The sequence below is a fragment of the Capsicum annuum genome, chromosome 9, assembly GCF_002878395.1.
Source record: "Capsicum annuum cultivar UCD-10X-F1 chromosome 9, UCD10Xv1.1, whole genome shotgun sequence".
NCBI lineage: Eukaryota > Viridiplantae > Streptophyta > Magnoliopsida > Solanales > Solanaceae > Capsicum > Capsicum annuum.
In genome coordinates this window covers 17,308,470-17,327,273 of record NC_061119.1, presented here as the reverse complement: position 1 = coordinate 17,327,273, position 18,804 = coordinate 17,308,470, and the positions used below count along the sequence as shown (strand labels likewise).

Genomic DNA, 18,804 nt, shown 5'->3' with positions numbered 1-18,804 from the left:
TTAGTTAGAAATCATAATGTGGATGTTGACACCTAATTTTTGCCCTCCACGACTAAATTTAATTTTGAGTTTCTTCAGTTTTTAATAAAATCAAAAATATTTATTTTATCCAAATAAAAAAATTTTAAAATATTTTTATACATAATTTTGTCATTTTTAAGTAGCGACTATGTATTATCGTATTTAATTATACGAAATTATATAATTTTGTTACTTATATAATTATTTTTACAAAATATCGAATTTAATCAAGGCTTATCTTGAAATAAATTTTAATAATTAAAATCTTGATCTAAATATAATTTATTCATAAAAATAATTTATTCGAATAAATATGTATTTGATTTTATTAAATCAAGAAGCTCGAGATTAAATGAGCTTTTAATTCGTATCGAATTTCAATTGAATTTAGTCAATTTATTTAATTCGGTCATAAGCATTGCAATTGACAAATTGATTTTTAACGACATACGATTCCATCAGCAATAACATCAACGACATACGATTCCATCAGCAACAACATCATTGACAACAGCCGTACAGTGCAACTTCAACAACAGCTCCAAACAACAACAAAGCCAACCTACCCGACTCTTCGACAACTCCAAACCGACCCAGTCGAACCCGAATTCGTGTCCAACCCGCGAAATCGTCCACAACAACTTTGGAGAAATTTCCAGAAGCTGGACAGTTCATACACCAACGGTAATGGTACGATTTCGTACAATCCCACCTCACAATCTTAACACCATTTCAAAATTCAAAAATCCGTGTTAATGATACCAAATTTGCCCCTTTGATGGTCTGATCCCACATCGGTAGAACCATTTTTCGGAGCCCTAAAAATCTTCTATAAAAATACCTTCTTAAGCTGAAAACCCCAAGTCTTGGAGGGAAAAAAAAGCTTCAGATCATACATAATAATTTTTCTAATAAATTTTTTTTGTGAAAAACCGACGATTACTCGAACTTTTCGGAGTCGCAGAGGTTTTCCGGTGGTAGCGAGGAGGTTTCGACGACAGTTCGTAGTTTCATTTTGTTGCTTCGAAGAGGTAAATACCTTTTTCCATTTTTATTTCCGCTATCATTTTCTTATCTCTCTTCTTCATCCCGTTCTGGTGTAATAATAGTATTGTTTTGTTTGTTGGGAGTAGCTGTAGATGGCTATGAAGGCCGTAGGATTTGTATGTGATATGAATTGTTATGCCGCTTGTTGAATCGATGTTCCCCTCTTGCTGTAGTGATTTTGTTTTAGTAGCTCTTTTCTGTTTAGGTCTATTGTCCATGTTGTTACCGTAGACGTTTTCATTGTGATAGTTAATATGTTCTGAAATATAGGACTTTTTAACATGTGAGCTAGCTGAGCTTATTCAAGTTTTGAATACTTTCGATGTCCATATTCGGCGCCAATATCTTTCCTAGTGTTAATTTGTGTTCATTTTAAACTGTTTTTGACGTTGCTGCATGAATATGTATGCCTATTGTGCCTGAACATATAAGTGGACTTCATGGCCTGGTTTAGTCTCCAAGTAGCCTAAAGACGGTAATTTGGTAGTAACCGCTTGATTAAATTTGAATTGTGGAAATTTATTTTAGCGAGAAAATCTCAAGAAATCATCTTGACTATTTATGACATCTGAGGCTTTAAAAAGGATTTTTTTTTATTCTTTCTTTGAATTCACTAAAGAATTTAAGATGTTGTCTCCAGTCTTTTATGCTTATTCATTTTTTTTAGTCCAATCTTGTCAAATTCATTTGTTAGAGTATATCATGTAATAATCCGTTAAGTTGTAGTCAATTTTAGTTTCTCTTGAAATAAGGTTTTTTGTAGTGATTACTTGAATCACCAATCGTTAGTCATGTATGTTCTTCTTGATAATCGAAGGTAATCGTGTCTTCTCAATAATCATGTATTCTCGGCAGCCAGTCCATAAAAGTCTATTTTTGAACTCGACTCCTTCCCTATTTAGTTGGTTTGTTTAATATCCATGTTTGTTTGATGAATATTCTGTCCACCTACGTCTTATATGCTATGTTTTCAAGCTTTAGTTTAGATTTGGTGCTTTTTGTGATGAAATGTCTTATATGTTAAAACTGAAATTTCTGCCCCCATTTAATAAACTTACCCTCCCCTCTTTTCTTGTTACTAATTCTAGTTTTCGCTATTTTTTGGTGCAAGTTTCACGTACAGCTGTTGAATTTTCACCTCCTTTAAATGTGGTTTTCAAGCAGTAGGGTTGCTTATAAAGCAAAGTCTTTTTGGCATTTATGATTCTTTGAAATGATATCGTGTATTCAGAAATTCTTTAAACCTGTTTTTTCTGGTGAAATTATTTTAGTCCAATCTTGTCAAATTCATTTGTTAGAGTATATCATGTAATAATCCGTTAAGTTGTAGTCAATTTTAGTTTCTCTTGAAATAAGGTTTTTTGTAGTGATTACTTGAATCACCAATCGTTAGTCATGTATGTTCTTCTTAATAATCGAAGGTAATCGTGTCTTCTCAATAATCATGTATTCTCGGCAGCCAGTCCATAAAAGTCTATTTTTGAACTCGACTCCTTCCCTATTTAGTTGGTTTGTTTAATATCCATGTTTGTTTGATGAATATTCTGTCCACCTACGTCTTATATGCTATGTTTTCAAGCTTTAGTTTAGATTTGGTGCTTTTTGTGATGAAATGTCTTATATGTTAAAACTGAAATTTCTGCCCCCATTTAATAAACTTACCCTCCCCTCTTTTCTTGTTAATTATTCTAGTTTTCGCTATTTTTTGGTGCAAGTTTCACGTACAACTGTTGAATTTTCACCTCCTTTAAATGTGGTTTTCAAGCAGTAGGGTTGCTTATAAAGCAAAGTCTTTTTGGCATTTATGATTCTTTGAAATGATATCGTGTATTCAGAAATTCTTTAAACCTGTTTTTTCTGGTGAAATTATTTGTTAAGCAATGCAAATAGTGCCGGAGGTAGCCATGTGCATATTAGGTTTGGATTCGTAAAAGTCTTATCTGTGTATCATTCTATAAGTGCCTAATCGGTCATCTCTTTGGCTAAGACGTTCTTCATCAATTTCTCTTTCTTCTATTTCTAAAAGATTCTTCTTTGAAGTTTGAAGATGTCAAGGGTGAGTTAGTTTCAGTATAAGGATAAAGCCTATTCGCTTCTGTCTGAAATATTGAAATTGATTCGCCCAACGTATGACTTTACTTCTAAGAATGAATCTTTGATTGGACTAAATAACTTCCGCCTAGATATTTATGGTCTTTTCCCTTTGTTTGGTATTTTTGAATTTGGGTTCATCTTATCTCCACATGACTAACATGACTATTCCAAAGTGTTACAGGCTTTGCCTTTGTGCTCTTGAATCTATTTTACCATTTTTGGGAAATGTTAGATTAGTTTAATTGTAAGGCCCATTGTTTTTTAATATTGCCTTTCACTGTCGAATTGATATGAACATGTCCTATTGTTTTTCTGATTGGCTTTTGATCATTTAAGAATCGTGTCATGTTACTGTCTGTAGTTACTATGTATTAATTTTCTTTGGTTGATCATGTAATAACCATCTTTAGTTTTTCAATTTTGATTGACCATATGTTTACTTCCTTTATTAATGTGCTTTACTTTGCCTTTTTTTGCATGGAAATCGTTTGAGCTCCACGTGGACTCTTTTTCCTTTATATATTCATCATAGGTCAATGAGGCCCACCCTTTTGAGTTAAGCCCGAAGATTAAATCCTAAGTTGATTACATAGAGCATAAACACAAGTAGGGGTGTTCATGGGTTTGGTTTAAAACCAAATCGAACCGTAAATCGAACCAAACCGATTAAAAAAACCGACGTTTGGTTTGGTTTTAAATTTTAAAAAACCGATGCTATTTGGTTTGATTATGGTTTTACTTAAATAAATTTTATATATATATATATATATATATATATATATAATTTATAAATAAAATATAAATATTTTATTAAATTTAATCTAAAATTAAATTTTAATCTATGTCTAGCCCAACTAATACTTTAGCCCAATTGCTCAAAGCCCCCAAACCCAAGCCCAACTGTACCTTCTATTACTAATAAGTTAACCCTATGATCCCTATCTCACTTTTTCTACTTCAGCTTTCACAATACGAGTTGCCATGGTCCCTGGTTCAAATGGTAGTTTATGTCTCCTTGTTTATTCAACTAGCTAGTCTTTAAAGTAAACAGATAACTCAAATTTGCCCAATTCTGTCTCTTCTTGCAGTACACTGAAACATAATACAAAACTCTATTTTACAATGTACATGTATGTGTTTGTATGTTGTTGGATGATCTTAGTGCCTACAATACAAAGCTGGTGCTTTTCATTTCAATGTTGGTTTGTTTAATGCGTTTGTTCTAATTTTTAAGAGTTTATAGTGTCATTTGTCCATCACTGTACAAATATTTCATGAGAAATTGTTCAATGTGATACTCTTTTCTATGGGTTAAAAAAAGGAGTTTATTTTAGAGATGGTTGGATTAGGCTAGTCAATAACCGAAAAATCGAACCAAATCGATAAGAACCAAACCGATGGTTATTTTCTTTTTGTGGTTTGGTTTGATTTTATAAATTCAAAAACCGACTAAATTAGTTTTGGTTATGATTTTAACCGCTAACCGATCCAAACCGACCCATGAACACCCCTAAACACAAGAAGTTGGAAGAAGAAGAATGGGTCAAAGTCTTATCTTTGAAGCGGCAAAGGAGACTTGAAAGTCTCATTTTCTCATTTATTTACTTATTCATTGTTGCTTTTATTTATTTATTTACTCATTTATTTATTTATTTATTATTCTATCATTCATTCATTTGGGCCTCGAAGTTAAAGTTGTAAATTTAATACAGGTGGAGCAAATTTTGGGCGAACGAGCCTGAAAGAATAGTTTAGGACAGGTTACGGGTCAAAAGTCCAATTAGATTAGGACAGGGTTTATTGATTTGGGTCCAATGACCTAAGTCTTTTACTTTCTCCTCTATCTCTTTTTCTGTGCTTATTTGCTTAAACTTGGTTAAATCCCTTGCTAAGTCGTCAAAATTTAGTTTTATACAAATTTTTTCCTAAAATCACTTTTTTTTTTCAAAAAAAAACTTCTTTTTTCAAAGTTAGTCAAAGTCAAAGATAGTTTTCAAACAGTCCGGATAACCGTAAGTTAGCGAACATGAAGCTATATGATGTTTACGTCAACAGGTATTTGTTTTCCATACAACTCGCCTTTGGGAAACGTTGCTGCATAGCTTTTATCACAATCACCTAAAGGTTGTACGACTGTTAAAGGAGTGGCTCCCTCTGAAAATTCATCTTCGGTAGGTGATTTGGCAACCGAAGCATTCTGTTAGCATCTAAATTGGAGTTTTCAACATGCTCATCCTGCTTTAAATTACTCTTCCTAAACAAACGACAAAGCACAAAGGCACCCTGCAACAGGCAAATCATATTTCCCAGTATGAACCGAATTTTCATTGCTTCACGACAAATGACAATAGAAATATAATTGTGTTCCTGATTCAAATTCAAAAGTAAGGTGTAGGCACAAAGTTCTTCAATTTATTTTAAATAGGTAGATGATTTGAATCCAGACCCCACTATGTGGGAATATATTGGGTATGTTGTTGTCATAGGTAGATGCTTCAGATAGAACTCAGTAATTGGGACATCTAAAGAACTAATATATTCGGAATTAATTGTAAGGGCACTTTTAATGTAGTTCAGTAGTACACTGCCGCTAAGTGTAGGGCACTTCGCTAGTCTATTCCAATTAGGAATGAGCTAAAAGAACAAATAAACTTCATAGAGAAGGAGTTATCTATACAACATCTTCTAAAGAAGAAAGCTAGAAAATGAAATGCTATAGCCATAAAAGTTGCAAATATGTGCATTTTTTTATCACTCGTGAAAAGCAGACAGGAACCAAATAAGATTGGAAATAACTGTATATGTTCAAGTAACCCATTAATGAATATACAACATATTGCATTGGCATGATTGACTTGAGCTACACATCTTATGTATATATTACATCCTAGACACTGATCAATGTGACCAATAATTGCACAATGATGCAATCAATCTTTTATACAGAAAATAGAAATAGAAATTCAAGACATAAGATGAATGAAGGATGTGCAAACGTGGCCAGTGTGTGATCCATCCAATGACTTTTCAGTTGCACGATATTCATGAATCACCCTATGAGTCCTCTTTCCTTCAGGAGCTCGACCAATGAAGTATACCAAGATTTTCTCCATGCTAATTTTTGCTCCCTTTTTAGTTGTTATGTTTCTATCTTTACCAGTAGCTTTCCAGTAGCCTCGTTCTGTTGCTCGGTTCAATCGTTGCCCGTTTTGGTACTTACGATCCTTTGGGCAGAAGAAGAACCACTCGTTGTCATTGGACTCTACCACAGACATATCTACAACCATTCAATCCATAGGCCACTCTCGTGTCTTTGTGTCAAATTTGTGGTCTTATAATATTTTGCTTGAAAAGCATATAGGTCCATTTTCAACTATCAATTTAATGGATTTGTCATATTTGGTCTATGTTGTTCCTAAGATAAGTATGAGTTCTTTGGTGTCCGTGTGAAGAATCATTGATGCACAGGGCTACTGTGCTGAGTTAATGTATGTCCTGGAACCAACCAAGAAGGCTGCAACTGTCAAGTTAATTGACGACTGATTAATGATGTTGTTTCTATGTACGGATACTATTACTATCATTTTTCATGGCTGGCAAGTTAATTGAAAACTGAATAATGATCTGTTTCTATGTAAGGATATTACTACTCTCATTTTTCAAATTTTTTCATATTATTTTTCAGTCATGCTCTCATTTTTCTCACACCAGCATTTTGTCTGCTGAAACTTGTTTGTGTAAGGAAACACATTCAGCATGATATTTAAAGATGTTTTTCAAACTGTAATTTATGGAGTGAAACAACCACACATATTCTTCATTACATTAGCAAATATCTAATATAGTACTTGTTCATTACAAAATAAACTGAAATTAAAATTAACATAAAAGTTACAGTTGAACATGGATTCGACTACTCATGTTTTTTTCCTTCTTAATCACTTTGCGGATCTTGTTGGTGGATTGTTTGTCATTACATTCATCATTATATTTCTGCATTGGCAATTTTCCAACACCTTTGCTTCTTTTGGTATACTGTTTTTCTATCGATTCAACACTAATTTCTATTCGAGATGATCCACAACCTGATAGAATGTTCTTGATGGGAGTCTGGAATAGATTGCATAGATTGAAACTATGTTAGATAAGAATAAAACTCGTAATGATGCTAAAATTTATTCAGCTTTTTTATTTTGATAAATATCTTTGTACTAATTATGTAAATGATAAAATGAAGTTTTTAATGATTATCACTCTCTTTTGTTTGTGTCAAGGTTGATATGGCAAAGAAAATATATAAGCAGGATACAAAAATGCATGTTTGTGATGAAAAAAAGATGAATATCCATTACAAAAAGGTATGTTATTACTTTATAGCAACATTGTTATACTTTTTGAAAAGTTTAGATTTAAACACCTACAAATGCAACATATAATTACCTCAAAAAGCTCATCACCTCTCTTGTTTTGTGCACCTTCAAATAGAGAATCCTAATGAAATTCAAACAGAGAATCCTAATGAAATACTGTAATGTCATTAAAATAAAATTTATAATTTTTATAGAACGTGAGATTTATATTTCTTTATACAAAGTAGCACTTACAGTGTATTTTAGTGAAGGATGACAGTACTCCTTGAAAAGAGCTTCATCATCAACAAATTTTAGAACTTTGTAGACTTCATCCTGCTTATATATATTAGATTTCTTCACCATGACCTTAAACATGTTTTTTTTTTCAATGATATCATCCAGTTCACTTGGATACGAACATTCATCATCATCAATTAAGTCCTCTTTTAGCTCTTTTGCAGTTTTCCCCATAAGTTGCACAGCCTCACGGTTCCAAAGTAATAGGATTATAAGACCAGTTCCATCCATTACACGAACTTGTAGCCTATACCTCAAATTCATTCTTTATCATGTTAACAAATTAAAGTTTTTTCTTGATAAAAATTCATGTAGGATTGTGATAACCTGTGAACAACTTTTGCTTCTGAATTGCATTTTGGACAAAAAAATGAGTTTCCATCTTGTTCAACCTTTATACACTTGTTGCAATCCAAGTATGACCATCTATGTTCAAGATCCAAACAAACAATTTTTGCAGCAATCCAATAGCTAGCTTCATGTTTGATAGAGAAAATATTATTATAATATTTAAACACATTGTGTTAAGTTTATCAGGAATGAAAAAATTTATTCAACTCACTTCTGTGCATAGAATCAAATCATTGATAATATTTAAAAGGTACAATTCCTTTGACCAACTCATCCGTGATAGAATAACATTGTTGAGAACTTGTTTGGCTAAGCCGCTCATAGTTAGAATCACATGCTGCATTTAATCTGAATGAAAAATAGTATAATATTATACATTAATATATATTCTAAATTTTAATATTAAATTTAATTGATAAATGTGTTAAAATAATAGTTGGATGTGATAAACCTGGATTTAAAAGCAATAGATTACGGCAGAGATGAATTTATCCATAGCTTAGTTTGATACCAACAATTACGAATAGAGTAGACATCTGTTTGAAATAATATTTAGAATCTGAAAATAAAAATAATTTTTGAATAAATCTGTTATGTATTATAGTTTGAAATATTCGTACCTCTGTATTTTTGAGCCTTCATAAATTGAAGAACCACAATCAAAGGTTCATCTGTGGATGCACTCAAATAAGATTGAATTTGATCTACAAGTTCACCCCATAAAGTTATTGAAAGTCCATTCCTCCTGTAAGAATAAAGATTTCATTGAATGATTTACATTACTATTTTCAATCTACAATATATGTGTATTTAATGTTGCAGCTTTAACATAAAGTATAATAAATTTATATATTGCACATTAGTTAAAGCAATTAGTTAGAAAAGTCTCTTTTTTAGACTGAAATTATATTTTGATTAAGGCTTAGATGGAGTTGTAAAGATCTTCACTGATGTTGTATGTGCATTTTTCTTAATGACTCTTTGTTCTCTAATTCTTTTTTCATCTGTAATCAACGATCAGTGAATATGACAGGGCCAATTGTAATGTAAAAAAGAAATCTAATCAACAATCAGTGGATGTGGTAGTGCCACAAATTATAATGTGAAAAAGAAAATAAGGCATACTTATCATCTTCTAGCACAATATTTATAAATACACTATTACTGTCTCCTTGCTTGAATGTTTGAACAGCTTCATATGGCACAACTTGACCAATATCTATAAATATAGATGGATTAGTAAAAATAAAAAGCACAGATTATTGATAAATTTTAAACGGACTATGAAGAGAATCATTACCAAAAAGTTTTGTGTCATCGACAATATGGTGAATTGTCAGTCGGTCAAATGGATGTAAATTAAATATGTCCATATGAAATGAAGGATCAGTAATTTTCTCGACAAAAGTCGTTTTTATGAAAATCAACTTGTGCTTGTGCATTGTAGTCTTAAATTTCTTGGAATTTGATGTAACAACAAAGTCGTTAATGTGATATAACCCAAGTTCGTCCATCTTGTTCTTGAAAAACTTAATATCATACTTGCCAATTGAAGCATGTATGCGATCGCCCTAATTTGAGACGGAGAAGTTAGTAGTGTTCAATGCAATTACAACGTTAAAAATTAAAAAAAAGGAAGATTATAAATGTAAACACTGTAAAATATGAAAAATTAGTAAAAAGCAAGTAGTACCTTAGAATCCCGTAAAATCATATCTAATGAATATGGTATATCTGGTTTGAATTTATCCTGCAATTGTCAAAGGTGAATAATTCTTACTCTCAAACTCCATTGCATAGAACTGCTTGTAATTTGTGAGATACTATGAAAAACCATATATGATTACTACGTAGATTGCAGAATGTCAGAAATCTAATCTAAGGACATATATAAACTGCGAAAAATGTAGAACGTTGTAAGGATTATATAAGAATAAGAAAATGAGTGGTAAAGAAAGACAATTATCAGAAAAAGGAATTTAGCTGGTGGTTTTAAAACCAATTCCTTCAAACTATCCCTAATTAAAAGGATATACACGTTTCTGTTTAAATTTCTTATTTTTTACTTTTTATTATTTTAGATTTTAATAATTAAAATAAACGAACTTGTTAGATGGCATGTGTATATCTCATTTTCTTTTTAGCATTTGTTATTGTTTAAAATTTTCCTAATTTATTATTATTTTTTTTGTGCAGTTATTGATGTTTAAATATTTTTTAAGAATGTAATGAAAAACGTTTTTTTTTCCATCTTTAGTTAATGTTGTTTTTTTGGCAGTTATTGTTGTTTAAATTTGTATTGTAATTTTTTTTAATGTTATAATGAAGATTGCTTTTTTTGTATCTTTTGTTATTTAAATTGTTTTTTAAGACAATATTATTAATAAAGATAGAATAATAAGTAAAAGTTTATTAGCAAATTAGCAAAAATTATTTGTAAGCGAACGGTGTTATTCATCTTTTAAAAACTGCATTTTCATTGTAACGGGGATGTGGAAGTTAAGTGCGCTAAAAAAATAGGTTTTTAAATATTTTTTTGTTTAAAATATTGCTGCTTTTATAAGGTGCTGCCACATAGTAGTTTTACCTCTCTTATTAGATATACATAGATTTTGTTTGGTGCCTCACATAATTGACACTAATTGTATGAGACTTATTATCTCACAAGTTAGTGAATCAGAAGTGTAAGATTTGAAATTCATTTACGTGTGACAATTTTTCGATTCATGAGAAAAATCTGAGTGCTGCTAGGACATGCAAATGGTCCAACATTTATCTGATCAATAACAAATTAAAGTCAAAAATATTTCCTACTTTATGTGTTACGATTGCCACATGAGTATTGTCCGGTCAATTATTTAGAATGATCTTAGTCTTAACCACATTTTTTGTGTCTTTTGACTTGCAACCAAAATCCATTTTAGGTAAGTGGTGGAGGGACATTTATTAGGAACTACTAGCATATTGTCACTCATTTGAAAATCGGAAAAAAAGGGAGAAATATTGTTAAAGTATTGAAGTTGGCTCAAAAATATCCTCCATTAATTTATTGGATCAGAAATATCTTCAATTATTGAAGTTTGTTTAAAAATATTTATTCATCCATCTTTATGACTCAAAAATACCCTTGCAACTAATGATTTTTTAAAATCATAATTAAAAATTCGAAAAAGAGTCAGAAATACCCTTCAAGTATTGAAATTGATTAAAAAATATTCCTCCATCCACCTTTATGGTTCGAAAATATCCTTTCAACTAATGATTTTTTTAAAATCATAATTAAAATTTTTATTAAATATGTGGCAGCTTTATATTGATTGAAACTAAATTAATTGAAATATTAATTTCAATTTGAGCCCAACTCAAACTACCCGACCAAATCGTATAAAATTTGTCCCAACTAAAATTACATGGTAATATGAGTAATTTTTACTATAAAATGAAGAAATTTTGTTGACTTAGAATCTGTCAGTCTAATGAAATGTTGTGAAGAATTCTATCCCCTAATTATAATGTTAGTTTGATATTTTTTTGTGATGTATATTTCTCTGTGTTAGCTAGTAAATCTAATTGAGATGTCTTGGTTATGCCACGTCTTAGGCAACACTATCTTGTTACTTCCTCCATTTCATTTTACGTGATACATTTAGTTTGTATAAAAAAAATACGACATTCTTTCCTAAATAGTTGTCACTATTTTTTGTTTATAAATATCAAATTGTCTTGCCACCACTCACAAGGGCATTCCTTGTGCGAGACCACTTCACGCCACACAGTTCACATCATTTATCGATCAAACTTATGATTATTTTTGTATGTTTGGATCGGGTAGTTTTAGTAGAGTCCAGATTGGGCTTAACATTTTAATTAATTTAGTTTTGACCAATAGAAAATTGTCATGCATTTAATAAATTTTTAATTATTATTTAAAAAATCATTAGTTGTAAGGTTATTTTTGAGTTATAAAGGTGGATCAAGGGGTATCTTTGAACTAATTTCAATATTCAAAGGGTATTTGTGACCCTTTTCCGAATTTTTAATTATGATTTAAAAAATCATTAGTTGCAAGGTTATTTTTGAACCATAAAGGTGGATGGAGGAATATTTTTGAACCTAATTCAATACTTGAAGGGTAGTTCTGGCCCAATAAGTTAACTGAGGGTATTTTTGAAGGCAATGATTCACATAGTCTCATTAAAATATCTATAACTAATTTTCTAGTCTAAGTTTCAATATTCATAACTGGTGACTATGTCTCAAAATAATCAAGATCTTTTTTTTATAAAGCCTTTCACAAGAAGTTTTGACTTGTATTTGTCAATAGTACCATCAACTTTTATTTTCCTTCTGAAGAATCATTTAGCACTTAAAGGTTTATTTTCTAGAGGAAGCTCAACCAACTCCCAAGTATGGCTGCTCAAAATTGAATCAGTCTTACTATTGACAATCTCTTTCTAAAAGGATGAGCCCACAGACAACATCGCTTCTTTATATGTTTGTGGCTCATTTTTAAGAAGAAATATTACAAAATATGATTTAAAAGAAGTCAACATTTTCTCTTCATTAAGTATATTCTTCCTTGGTTTATCCTAGGTCAATTAAACCCTTCATTAGACAACTCATGTCTAGTCTTATATGGATAAATGTGTTAAAAAAACTCACATTATTTGATTTAACTACCAAATTATCATGGATATCCGAATGATTGGATTTATGAACCAAAAATTGACATGCTTTACTATTTTAGCATATCCAATGAAAACACAATCCATATCTTTGGCCATTTTTTTCACCCTTTTGGTTATATGAACTTGGACTTTGGATAGACTCCCCCACACTCTGAAATATTTTAAGTTGGATATCCTTCCTTTTCATTTCTCATATGGAATTAATTGTTTCTTTCTATGGGACACTCTATGGAATTGATTGTATCTTTTGATGGGACATTGATAATTTTTTTCAATATTTGATTTTTTTCTTTCCGTAATTTTATTCGATTAAGGTGAATGCGGGACAGTTATTTGATGGACAATTTCATTTTCCAAATATATCTCTGCAAGAGGAGATTCATACTCCGCACCCCTATCACTTCTTATCATTTTAATATTTTTATCCAACTGATTTTAAGCTTCAAATTTATATTGTCTAAATGCTTCTATTACTTCATTCTTACTATCAACAATTAAACATAACAATATCTAGTGCAATAATCAATAAAAGTTATGAAATATTTTTTTCTACTGAGATAGTGTTGACTTTATATCACAAATGTCACTATGAATTGAGTCTAAGGAATTGAAATTTCATTCATCAGGCTTATGCGGATGCTTAGCATACTTCAATTTAACACATGTTTGACACTTTGATTTATTGCACTCAAAGTTAGGCAAAACTTTTCAACTAATTAATTTTTGCAAGATTTTGTAATTGACATGTCCTAAACGACTATGCCACAATTCATTTGACTCAAGCAAGTAAGAAGAAGCCTCAACTTTATTCATTTCAATAGCTATTACATTAAGTTTGAAAAGGCCCTCATTGAGGTATCGCTTTCCTACATACATTTCATACTTGTTTATTATAACTTTCTCCAAAACAAACACACTTAAACCCATTTTAACGAGAAATGTTGTCGACTCTAAGTTCTTCCTAATAGTAGGAAGATGGAGAATATGTCGAGAGTCAACACCTTGTTGAAAGTTATTTTTAGGAATATCTTTTTTTTTTCAACCTTAGCTATTGTATTACTTTCCATGAAGATCAATTCTTTGGGACCAATGGTATTTCTTATCATTTTAATATTTTTATCCAACTGATTTTAAGCTTCAATTTTATATTTTCTAAATACTTCTATTACTTCATCCTTACCATCAACAAATAAACATAACAATATCTAGTGCAATCATCAATAAAAGTTATGAAATATTTTTTTTCACTGAGATAGTGTTGACTTCATATCACAAATGTTACTATTAATTAAGTCTTAGAGATTGAAATTTCATTCAACAGGCTTATGCAGATGCTTAGCATATTTCGATTTAACACATGTTTGAATCTTTGATTTATTGCACTCAAAGTTAGGCAAAACTTTCCAACTAATTAATTTTTACAAGGTTTTGTAATTTACATGTCCTAAACGACTATGCCACAATTCATTTGACTCAAGCAAGTAAGAAGAAGCCTCAACTTTATTCATTTCAATAGCCATTACATCAAGTTTGAAAAAACCCTCATTGAGGTATCTCTTTCCTACATACATTTCATACTTGTTTATTATAACTTTCTCCAAAACAAACACACTTAAACCCATTTTTAACGAGAAATATTGTCAACTCTAAGTTCTTCCTAATAGTAGGAACATGAAGAACATTGTTGAGAGTCAAAACCTTGTTAGAAGTCATTTTTAGGAATATCTTCCTCTTTTTTTTTCAACCTTAGCTATTGTATTACTTTCCATGAAGATCAATTCTTTGGGACCAATGGTATCATAAATAACAAAAGCTTTTTTTCCGCACAAACATATCTAGTGGCTCCTGAATTAAACCACCATTTATTTGGATTTCCAACTAGATTGTATTCAGTGATCATAACACACCAATTTTCAAGTTTCTTCCAACATGTTTATATGATTTCTTTTCTTGTTCTTCTTCAAAACTTGATAATTTAGAGCTTTGTGGCCAACTTCATTATAATTATAGAACTTGCCTTTTAACGTTTTCTTATTCTGCTCTTTCTCTTGTCTAAAAGATTTCTTCCTCTTCTTATTACTTGAAGCATCATCCTTAACATGATTTGCAACCATCATCATTGATGATTTCTCATTTAGCTCATTATTTTTTTTTCTATCTTGAAATAAATCACAAGATTTATCAAACCAAATAATTGATTTTCAAACTTTTATTCTTCAGGGACATGAGGATCTCTACTTGTGTACCTTTTCAATTCAAGTTTGATAAGCTAAAATAACATCATTTGTTGTCATTTTTTAAAGTTCACACTATAATATTTTTTGATTTTTCTATCATTGCCATTTATAGAGCAACATCTGAACAACTTAATGACACAATATTGATTGCCATTGAAAAAGCATCATTCACAAGCGAATTAACTTGTTGTTCAGTTTCATTCATCATTTTCTTTTTAAACTTTGACAAATACTTCAGTATTTTAGAATACCAATTGTCAGGACTTAATCTTTAAACAAGTTATTTCTAGTCAATGATGAAGATTTTAGAATGAAAAAGGAAGCAATAATTCTTGAATAGACACATTGCTTCAGACCGTCGCCAACCCACAGAACCCACTTACGCCAGTAGGTGGCCTATATATGACCGCAGGTCACTTTTTGTGAAAAACAGAATGTACTACCTCATCTGTGGAGCCCATCTACATGTAGATAGTGACCTTCGCTCGCATGTTATTAATTTCACTTCCAATCAGTGCCTCAAAGGGTCGCGTTCCTTTGAGGTGCATTGTGACATACCTCGACACATTCTCCATGCGTCTTCAAGTGGAGAATATTTTTGTATCAGATTTTTGAATTAAAACATCGTTAACTCTCAAGTTTCAAATGATCTATCATTTGACAAATTCAAATCCAAATTCAAAGTATAAGCAGAGCCGAGCAAGCGACAACGATGGCTCGAGGCTTGTCTTCTTCTTATCTCACTATCCACACAAAAGGGTGCTTCTATATTTAAGCGCAAGAATTTTTCTTTGTCCAACTAATGTGGGAGAACACTCCTTTTATAAAATGAACATATATTTAACTTTTCTTTCATTTTCTTTTCTCCATTTTCCATTCGCATTTCACTAAAACCTAATAATTAGGCAGAACATGATACAACTTTTCTCAATGAGAATATGACCATTGATAAAAGGGTGTGGAGGTCGAGGAATCGGATAGAAGGTTAATAGGTACTTGAGTGTTTTGCTTTTCCTTTCCCGGGTACTAGTATTAGTTTGGTTTTTTCATTTCTAAAATTCTTATTTCTATCAATTGATTCTTTATCCTCGACTATTGTTTTTTGTTGTTGTTGTTCATGCTTGTATTATTGTTGTCTTTTTCAATTGTTTTTTGTTGAGCATCTATTGCCCCTCAAAAATTTTTTCGCATTCTTTCCAACATATATATTGAGGGTATTATGTAAAAAAAATATTTTATTTTAGAAATTATGTAATTCATGTTTTTTTTAATACATCGAACCAAACACTGTATAAGAAAAATACAAGCATAACTAACACAAGTATTGCTAATACAAGCATTACTAATACACCATATTTTGCATTATTCTTATACACTCTACCAAATGACCCCTAAAGGTATACGATGCATACACCCTATTCTTGTTCTTGATCCCACTTGTGGGATTAAACTAGATTTGTTGTTATTGTCGTATCTAAAATAAAATGATTTATTATTTATGCATTGATTTTGAATGTCAGAAGTTTCTAAAAGTTGAAAAGAGAAAAAAACTTCTTTTTTCCTATCAGGTCTATGTAACTTTTTAATGCCAATAAATTAAAGTATAATTCCTATTGCTATTATTTATTTTATTTAATAATATCAAATTACTTACTTTATGTCTACATATTACATGGTACCTACAAAAGTATCTAGCAAAGAAATTCAAGTCAAAATAATTTAACGCGCCTTGCACATAGAACAACCAATGAATAATAAAAAAGTAATTGAGCAATCAAACCAAAACTAATAAGAAAAAAAGTTATAAAACACCAAAATAAACTATACAAAAATTGTCACTTATATGCCTTTTTTTGTAGAGTAAAATAATTCAAAAAAGTTACCATTTAAAGATGTTTTTAGGTAAGTTAATTATAACTTTACCAATTCTCTCAAATATTATGAAAATCGTCTATTGTCTTCAAAAATTTAAATTTCAAAAAATTAAATATATAAAGTAGTAAAATGCACATCAAGATTGATCCATCAAAATGATTTAGCAAGTAATCATTAAGCCAGATTCAATTTATTCTTTAGAAATTAAGAAAAAATAAATTAAAATACTTTAAAATTCGAGGTCCATCTATGGCCAAAAGGATGAAATGACACGTGTAGATTAAAATAAATTAATAAAAACTTTTTAAGAGGTGCGATTTATTTTATTGAATAACAAAATATAAAGAACGCATTGAAATTAAGAGGACAATTTTGAATTAAAAAAAGGAAAGAAAATGTTTTTATTTTATATAGATCAAATCTCTCCACTTTTTTTTCTTCTTAATATAGTAAATGACAAAAAAAAAATAAATTATCTCATGGTCAATTAGCAAAAATCAAATCTTATCTTGTCCTTCTCTTGCTCTTTATCTTTCCTTCCATTATCTTGATTTTTTATCTTCACCAACTAACAAAATTAAATGATAGATAAATTAGTATAAATTAATGCTCTACATATTTGAAAGTTATTATCGAGGGATCAAATAAATTTTACTCTCACATTAATTGATAAAGAATATTTTTTTCTTAAAATATCAAGTGTAACATTCAATGTAAATTGATTAAATTATTAAAATTAACATAAAATTATGTCCCACCTAGGACATAGAAGCTAATCGAGTGTATGATCTGCTTATAGTAAGAACCAAAAATAGAAAATCTAATTGCCTCTTTATAACCATGTAAAACTCATTTATTAACTAGTAAAACAAATATAAAAATATGAAAATAGTGTTATGACAACAAGAAAAATAGAAATCCAAGATTTACAAGATATATAATTCAATTCTAAAAAGAGATAGATGCTTAAATCATAAATGAGATAAAAAATCATATTAATTAAATCATATATAAAAAATCACAGAGGTTAGTCGTATCATAGAATCAATAATTACAAGTTGTAGATTTATTTTTAGAGATGTCACCTTTATAGTCATAAGACTTTAGTAGATCAACCATGTTATTAACAAACTCTTTGTCATTATCAACAAGCACCACATGAACTTCATTAATCATACCGTAATAGGGAGCTGCCATTGAATTGTATATTCCTTCAATAGATTGAGAATTTTTTTCGTCAGATATAAGAAAGAGGAGATACCAAAAAAATATTTGTTATATAAAAAGAAGTATTTATAGAAAAATATTTAACTGCCTTGACAGGTGCTTATATAGCATCCCTGCTTAAGGCTGGTGACCATATCTAACGTTGACCATACAAATAAATTTATTTGACCTATTTTATTTTTGTAGAGAAATATTAGTTCTTTTGGCAGGTGCTTCTATAGCATCTCTACTTAAGGCTAGTTGCCATATCAAGTGTTGACCATAAATTTTTTTTTATTAGACCTATTTGATTTTTTGTCTTTTCTTAGTCAAAACAAAAGAATTCTTCCTTCTTTTTTTTTTTCTTTTTATGACCACTAATGGGTAATATTTTCGTGATAAAGTCATTTATCAGTGTGTAGCTTTCTAGACATATTTTTGATGAAAATGTTTTAGTTATTAGGAAAAAAGATTTTTGTGGTTTATGGGATCTGAGTAAGCACTCATTTTCATTTATGATTTTTTCTTTATCTCAGTCATTTCAACAAATTCTTACATATCATTATCAACCGTTATTATTCAAAAGCGCCATTAATGTCCTAATCATGTCCTTAACTTGTATCACATCTACACTTT

At 30.2% G+C, this 18,804-nt stretch overlaps 1 long non-coding RNA gene across 1 annotated transcript; it reads left to right on the top strand.

Moving 5' to 3' along the window:
* The first annotated feature begins 447 nt into the window (after nt 1-447).
* LOC107843014 lies at nt 448-10,352 on the top strand. Its single transcript, XR_001666242.2, has 3 exons — nt 448-1,052; nt 5,218-6,796; nt 7,437-10,352. It is a non-coding gene; the product is annotated as an uncharacterized LOC107843014 (long non-coding RNA).
* Nucleotides 10,353-18,804: the final 8,452 nt, after the last annotated feature.